Below are 9,401 nucleotides of genomic sequence, written 5' to 3'. Positions count from 1 at the left end.
TTTTATTTTTATTTTTTAAATTTATATTCGAACTTTTTTTATTTTCTTATGCATCTTCTTAGCTTGAGTTTATTATTAAAAAGTTGAGTTTATTATTATTTAAAATGTTAAATAAAATAAAACTTGGCAATATGTCGCACTGCTATTATTGTGATCGCCTCTGTGCATGCAGGTATGCATGTTGGAGCTCGTTAATTCAGGGCTTACACTATACGACACATGGATTGTAAGGGTTTCATAGAGCGTGAAACTTAAGATTTTTATTTATTTTACTTATTTTTGCTCAAATATTGATTTGCGGCCGCTAATTGAGCTTTAATTTTGCATTTCGGTTGTATAACAAATTTTTTGAATTTACTTATTGCCGTTACTAATGCATGTTTATAATTCTTTTATTATTAGTTCCTCATATGCTTATCATATATTTAACTGATTGTGAGTTACGACACGACTGCTCATTTTTTCGCTCCAAAAATAATTTTTTTTTTTTATATTCATTTTTTTTTTGTCAACATATGTACACTTGCTCGTCACTGACAAAGCGTTTATTAAACGCGCTAAACTATCTAAACGCACATCACTCCCTTACCAACTGTATATAAGCTTACTATGCCCCATAGCGCTCGAATTCTGCTTTCAATTAAATTAAATTCAATTGTAAGGAAATATAAATTGAAAAAAAAAATAATAATAATAATATTTTTTGATAAGAGAAAAACGCCTTCAAATGTGAATGTTTCTCACCAATTGTTTCGCATGTTTATTTTTTAAATACGAATTTCTTATGTCATAAAACTTAAGACTTAAATTAAAATTGATGCATCTCCAATTAATGTAAGAAATTCATGAATTATGTAGGGAAACGTATCGATGCGTAAATATCTATGTTAAATATGTATGCGTTGTGTGTACAACTTTTCGTTAAAGGTGGCAGCTAAAAATTTTGAATCTATGTAAACAATAGCAGAGCAAAACTTTTGCTTGGCAAGAGAACATATTTACATATGCACGTACATATAAATGTGTGTGAAACAATAGCAGTAATGACAGAAATGTTGACGTTAAAAGTGTACTAAAAATTAAATGGAATTAAAAATATGAACAAAAATTATGTATATGCGAGAAAAAAGTATATTTATGTACGTACATGTATGTACACTTGATTAGTAGTGTCGGATTTTTGTGGTACAAATCGAGAATATATATAATTAATATATAGCAAAAACTTTGAATAAAAAGATTATCGACGAATACCATTAATTTATATTACAAAATTGTGCAAAGGCAGTTATCTAATTTAGATGTATACTGGAGCTTCAGAAAAAAAAAATAAAAAAAAAATTATTGATTAAAAAATTGTAATATTGTAGTAAAATTTATTTAAGAAATCTAAATATAAGTCGTTGAGTCCCACTTGATGAAATCTACAAAATAATTCCTTAAAAAACCATATAAAAACCGAAACCAGTTTATTCGAAAAAAAATAATAATAATTTAAATTAAAAAATATTAAATAAAATATAAATATAATTAATTTAGCATGTAACTATAAAGATAATAATAAATATATAATGATGTATTGCGTTTATCATATCGTTGTAGATGAGCAGTTACGATTTCAAATAGTCTTTAAGCAACAGGCAAGCGTGCAAGTTTTAACCTTATAATAAAAAAACATATACACACATATACATATACATGTATACTATTTACGTAATTATTTATAAAAACTTAGCGTTTAGACGTAATTTTGACTACCTACATACATATGTATGCATATATTTTACAGAAATTCTTATTTTGAAATGTTATTTTTTTACTTCTTTTGTTTTTATTGTACTAAAACAAGCCAAGCCACCTACCCCACAAATTATAAATTAAGGTTTGTTCACTTGAATTCTGTTGCTTTGTTCGAGTTGTTCTAAGAAAATAACTAAACAATCCAATATTTGTTATTTATTATTAAATTTGCTCAATTATAAATAAAAATTATGAATAAAAAAAGACTTTATTATTGCTGGGACCGAAAATGTAATATAAACGAAAACTAAAATCTAAATAACTTAAATTAAACTAAATAAAAAAATTGTGAATTAATAGTATTACACTGTAAACAAAACGCTTGTAATTAATTTTCAGATGTCAAAACATGTTTCATTAATTACTAATTGTTTGGAATGAAATATTAACTTAGCATACCACCTAATAGAAATGTATCCAATAAAATAGCAAACAAAACAAAAAAAGAACAAGAATTGCAGAGATCAAACAAATAAAATAAATTACAAAAAATATCGCCCATTTTAAAAAATGGGTAAAAAACATAAAAATATTCGTCATCGACCTAACATTTAATGAAAAGCATCACATATTTTCTAGTGAGGTGACAAAATCGTAATAGTAATGTAAAAACAAAAAAAAAAAACGCACGCATTAAAAACAAAAGCAAAAACAGAATATGCCAAATGTTTCCACGACAGTAGGGGCTATGCCACCGAAATGACCGTATTCCTATACGGCCAAAGGCTGTCACACCCGCACCATAGGCCAATATTTTTTGAAAAATATTTGGTGTGTTACAACAACCCAATTACCAAATGATTTATTTTAAAAAAGAAAACGAGTAATAAAATGATTGATTATTATGATTACACACACAAATACTTAAAAATGCAAGAAAAAATATAATTCATACGACAAATAATAAAATGTGCATGTTTTTTTTGGCGAATTTAAAATAAAAAAAAAGAACTTAATTATGCTTACTATAATTTTTTTCATAACTCGATACATCATTTGCATTTTTAATGCAAATTTTAAATTACTACTATAAAAAAAATAATAATCTATAAATTAAGTATCGGTCAAAGGTAGTAATAAAGTTATATTTTTACTTTGTCAACGATTTCCTTAATTTTACTATATTTAGTAACAGAATTGAGCTGCACATACACATACACCTTAAATCATGTTGCAAACGATTTGCGACGACGTACGTAACCAAGTTCTTTTGATTTGTATATTTGTATCAATCGAAGAAGCTGCATTAAAAAAGCCTAAGAATAAAAATTTTGTTAAATATAATTTTATTAGCACCATAAACTCTATGGTTAATTGTAAACCCATCACTTCCATTTGCATCATGCATTACTTACGTAAATGAAAAATTAAAAAAATTAAAAAAAAAAAAAATTGTGTATACTCTGAGTTTTGTTTCACATTTATATTTGTATTTTTGCACATTTATCCCGCATAAATACCAATGCCTTACAAAATATTGTAGCGTTTATAATAATTATTCAGCAAATGTTTAGCAAACAATAAATAAGTGCATTTTTAATACATTATTATTAATATGTATGTATACTTAATTAGTAATGTAACGGAAATTATTTTATCAAAGAATTGCGAATATTATTCATATGCCAACATTTATTTTTTTTTGAATACGTTTAGTACGCTTTATGAGAAAGTACACATACATACATACCTTATATACCTTATTGTACTACATTTTATTTTTTTACAAACGTAAGAACTTATTTTCATTTATCGTTATTTATTGTGATAATTTCTAAATTTAAAGTGAAATACTTGCATTATAATACAAATTACAATTATTAGAAATATAAACTATCCAGTGAATTTTAAAAAAATTTTAATCACATCTATTTGATTTGTTATTTTGAAAGCTGAGGAGCAAAAGTGACAAAGGTAGGTACATTTCAAAAATACAAGATTTTTTGAACTTCAATACACTTTATTCCAACGAGATTCCAATTTATGAATTCCATACGAGAAGTGAGAATCCGGAAGGGCTGCAAAATACGCTTCCACAGCTGTTATGACCTCATCATTTGATTAAAAACTCTATCCACGCATGTATTTTTTGACGTGATAACGTCTTATAATTCGATTTAGCCGGCTGCACGCACGAAAAAAATGTGTCGTTATCTTGCTCAATCGTCGTTATCTTTCTCATTCGTCGTTATCTTGCTCAATCGCCGTTACCTTGCTTGAACTGCAAGCGAAAGCGCGGAATGAACGACAAAGAGCACAATCGGCCCCCGCATTCGGCAACGTTCGACATCTGGCTCTCTCCTACTTGAGAGGGCATATATATGTATGTATATGAGCATTTGTGTATAAATTCACATATTTGTAATTGCATATGCATTCTTCCTGTGTGCATGGTAATGAACCATTTCTCTGTTGAGAATAGGACGATGATGGGAAAAAGTAGGAAATGAAAGGGGTGTTTCGAGTGTAATGTGTCTTGTAAAAAGCAAATCGATGATGTTGCCTCTTAGTTTTGTTGACTTATTAACTTCTGATGCACAATCGAAATTGAACATATCTTTCATGAATTTGATAAATGTTTCGTCATTTTTCACGTTTGTGTAAATGTAACTTGACCTATTCCATTGCGATTCCATTTATCTCCTCCTCTATATCCATACAAAATATCTATCAAACAAATAAAATTAAAATTTTCTTTTGAAAATTGCAACCATTACATCAGTATTTTCTTATGACGTTGTCACGTTAAACTATCGTCAGTAAACCGACTTTACAGACAACCTCTTTTTCCTTTCAGCTAGTCTAAAAGGTTGCATTAAGGGGGTTTAGTGGTAGTCAGAATTAAAAAAAAAAATGATTTTTGTTTGCATATTCTTAAAGTATGTATATGTAATATCTTAAAAATATTCTGTGAAAATTTGAGGTGAATCCGACAAATACTTTTCGAGTTATTCAACAATTAACAAAGGGCGCTTCGGAGCGTTCGAGAGCAAGTAGCTGGATGCTGCTCGTGGCAGATAAGCGCACTAACGATAACACCCGAGAAGGTAGAATGTTACGTAGGCAACAGCAAATCGATATTTTGGAAGCTGCTATGACGGCTTAAGAACTATTATATGGTCCAGGAATAGATGACACAGTGTAAGTAATTAAATAATTCGTATAACTCTACCTAAATCGATTACAAAACTTTAAATGCGTTTTCTCAAACTATGTTTTTTGAACTGGTGATCACTGTAACTTAAAAACCTCTTAGTAGATTTCAATAAAATTTATATTTTTTTTAACAATTAGTTGTTGGTTTTTTTCTTGAAAATCTGAAAAATATTTCCTGAGGCCGCCATACTGTTAATTTTGAAAAAAAAGCTTCGATCAGGCACAATGTTATCTATTAATGGACTATGAATAAGTTCGTGCGGTTTTACAACAGATGGCGTAACTTGATTATTATTCCATCGATCCACATTTCCAAACATTTATTGGAGAGCTACTGTCGTAAGGCACAAACGTCAGTATAAGTTTTTTATTTGAAGCGTAAACAACAATATTTTTACCACACTTGAAAATGTCGAATTTCGTGCCAAATAATGTGTTTTTGCGGGGAATTCTTCTTCATTATTTTAATATGAAGAAAAAAGCAGCCGAAAGTCATCGTATCTTGGTGGAAGTTTATGGTGAGCATGCTCTAGCTGAGCGAACAAGCCAGAAGTGGTTTGCACGCTTTAAAAGTGGTGATTTTGGCTTGGAAGACGAAGAACGCGAGGGTGCGCCGCCAAAGTTCATGGATACCGAATTGGAGGAATTGCTCGATCAAGATCCGGCTCAAACGCAAGAAGAGGTTGCAAAAACTTTGGGAGTTGATCAATCAGCCATTTCCAAACGTTTAAAAGCCATGGGAATGATCCGAAAGGTAGGCCATTGGGTGCCGTATGAATTGAAGCCAAGAGACGTTGAACGCCGTTTTATGGCATGCGAACAACTGCTTCAACGGCACAAAAGAAAGGGTTTTTTGCATCGAATTGTGACTGGCGATGAAAAGTGGGTCCATTACAACAATCCAAAACGTCGGGCAACGTATGGATACCCTGGCCATGCTTCAACATCGACGTCGGCGCAGAATATTCATGGCCTGAAGGTTATGCTGTGTATCTGGTGGGACCAGCTGGGTGTTGTGTATTATGAGCTACTGAAACCGAATGAAACGATTACGGGGGATGTCTACCGACGACAATTGATGCGTTTGAGCCGAGCACTGCGAGAAAAACGGCCGCAATAAGCCGATAGACACGACAAAGTTATTTTGCAACATGACAATGCTCGGCCACATGTTGCACAAGTGGTCAAAACATACTTAGAAACGCTCAAATGGGATGTCCTACCCCACCCGCCGTATAGTCCAGACCTTGCGCCATCCGATTACTATCTCTTCCGATCGATGCAACATGGCCTGGCTGACCAGCACTTCCGTAATTACGATGAAGTCAAAAAATGGATCGATTCGTGGATTGCGGCAAAACCGACCGAATTTTTCACAAAGGGAATCCGTGAATTGCCAGAAAGATGGGAAAAAGTAGTAGTAAGCGATGGACAATACTTTGAATATTAAATTTGTAACCATTTTACGTCAATAAAGTTTCAAATTTCGAAAAAAACCGCACGAACTTATTCATAGTCCGTTTGATTTTAGATGAATCTCCAAGGATTGTGATGATCAAGGGGCTTCTGGAGAAACGGGCTTCACACAAACAGCGATAACTTTTACATTTATTAATTTTTTTTTTTTGAAATTTTGCTAAAGGCAGGTCGAAATATGATGTATTAATACTATTTTTTTATTTTTGTAATATAAAGCAATTGACTAGTAAAAGAAAACTATTGAAAATCATAATTTTTCGGACCTTTGACTACCCCTAACCCCTTAATATTCAGAATTGATTGTTTTATCAGTTTGCAAGTCATCCGCAAACAAATCTCCTTTCGCATCCCAAAAAATTGATGCCCACACCTTCTTGACCGGTTTCTGGACACGAACTCGTTTCGGAGCCGAAGAACCAGGTTCACACCACTCTTTGGTCCCTTGTTTTTATTTAGGATCATGATGACAGGCCCAAGTCTCATCCATATTGATTAATTGACGTACAGAATACACTTTACCTTTTCGGAAATGCTATAAATATTGCTGAGAAAGTCACAGTCTAGCGTGTTTTTATTCCATTGCTAGCGAATGCGGCACCCACTGCGCACAGTTTCATGAAACTCAAAGCTTTATTCGAAATATTGCTTAAACTACCCAATGAGATGCCTGGGGTTTCCATTAAATCTCTTTCAGTCACTCGACGATTTTTCAATACGATATCCTGAATTTTTCCTCCGATTTCTGGTACTGCTACGGTTTTTAGACGTTATTGACGTGGATCGTCTTCAATGCTTGTACAACCAGGTTTATATTCAGCAACCCATCTTTCTACTTACTATTGATGGCGAAAGGCCTTATAAACATTCTACATTCGTTCATAAATTTCCTTTACTTTTGAACCTTTCAAAAATAAGAATTCAATCTGCATGAGGAATAATTTTTTACATATTTTTTTTAATACTGGGGCACGACGATACTAAGTGGCTTGTAAACTAAGAAGGAATTGACAGATTGAAATGAAACTTCACATATGTTCATATGAAGAGTGTACCAACATAACCAAAAAAAAGGTTATAAGCAACCCCTCCTCCTATCGAACCGCAAAACTTGTTGAAAAGCCTTGAAGCACCCCACGACAACTTTTTTGGGGCTACGTCAAGTCGAAGTCAAAAATGAGCTACTTTAATCATATGCCATTCCACACACAATGACATGAATGTCACTTTAAAGGCTTGAATCAATTTGCTACCTCACAAGGTTGTTATTTTATTTAAATTTATGTATATTCCTATCATTCTTATCTGATCACTCCCACGGTGGAGAGATTACAGGTGTGGTCAATATTAGATCGCCAACTGGCTTTCTACGATTTTGAAGGAATCACCTGATTTGCTGACGTAGCAGGCGATCTGACAGCGATTTGTTCGCAGCAGAGTTTTACATGACTGATTGTATATACTAATGGTATTCTGTACTCTGTATACCGCGGATAGATGGATGATTCCTTCGAGGTTCGACCTCATGGTCTTTTGTGCCCTCGCACACACACAGTAGCTCATCCAGACTAAGTTCCCTTATTCAACTCTGAAAACAGTTGGGCTGGATTGAGTATATATGCCTTTCTTCTGGCTGCAGTTGGCCGAGATGTCTCAACCTTCTCCGCGCTACAGCGCTACATTCAAGGAGAAGGTGCATTGGAGTCTCCTAAGATTAGTCGCAGAAACAACAAAAGTCCATTGACCAATTCCCGATCATGTGCAAATGGCTACAGACTACGTAACCTGCAGTGGCCTGTGAGAATGTCCGTGAGCATTCTCAGTTTATCTTTGCGGAGGGTTATGAGTATTTTAAACCAGAAAAGATTTCGCCTGGCGTAGCCCCATAGTTTCGTGCCAGCCTCCCTTAGCCTTAGATCTTCACTCCTAGGCTTCTCCTTGCTGGTGTGTTGTCCCATAGCAAGGAAGGGCTCGGGTCCTATTAATGACGAGTACGCAGCCTCTCTCGCCAATGCGATCGCTACTTCGTTCCCAGTTATACCTCTGTGTCAGGAGACCCAAATTAGCCGGATGCGATTGTGCGTTCCTAGTAGATTCAGTTTCTCGATACACTCAAGAACCGGTGAGGACTTAATCTCACAGGATGATAGAGCCTTGAGAGCCTCATGACAGCCACCCAGAATGGCACTTTGCTCATTCCGGAAATTTCTTTCTAAGTTTAACTCTGCACTTAGACTGATGGCATACATCTCCGCTTGGAAGATGCTTGGAAAACTACCCATCGGCACAGAATACTTGAAACAATTGTAACGATTGTTACAAATTATTGCTTCATGAACAGACCTAATGAGAACAAACCTTTTAAATGAACTTACCCAACCTATAGCTGAGCATATTTCTGCAATATAATATAATGCGACGACTTTTATTGGAGAAAGTTTTAGTTTATTTAGTTTAAGTTGTATGTATTGTATTTCAATTTATAATAAGAAATTTTCTGGGCAGCATACACACACTCATACGCACATATGCTGCATTTAAAGCCAAATAAATTTATAGCACGTACATATGTTAAAAAAATAAAAATTATGTTTTTTATAAAGAATTAAAATTTAGACAACAGGTCGCACAAGACATATAAAATCAATGACATCTATACATAGAGATATTTATTAAAGTTTCCCTCAGTCGCTGTATTATAACCATTTAGTTTTCTTCCAATACTTTTTTAATAAACACGGGAAACAGGCGTTGGTCTAATATTTTAAAATGCAACAATTCTTGTTTTATCTGAGCTTTGGAAAATGTTAAATTCGAACGAAACACCAACGTAGAGCAATAAACTGTGTCACAAGTATTCGTAAATAAACTGCAGCGTTGCAGGCAGCGTAAATGATGAGTTGAACTTCATGGCAATGAGCAGCAGAGCGATGAGCAAATGCAGCACAACATAACTGTATATAAATATC

This window comes from Anastrepha obliqua, chromosome 3 (assembly GCF_027943255.1).
Source record: "Anastrepha obliqua isolate idAnaObli1 chromosome 3, idAnaObli1_1.0, whole genome shotgun sequence".
NCBI lineage: Eukaryota > Metazoa > Arthropoda > Insecta > Diptera > Tephritidae > Anastrepha > Anastrepha obliqua.
The sequence above is the reverse complement of the archived record's forward strand: the minus strand, read 5'-3'. Positions refer to the sequence as shown.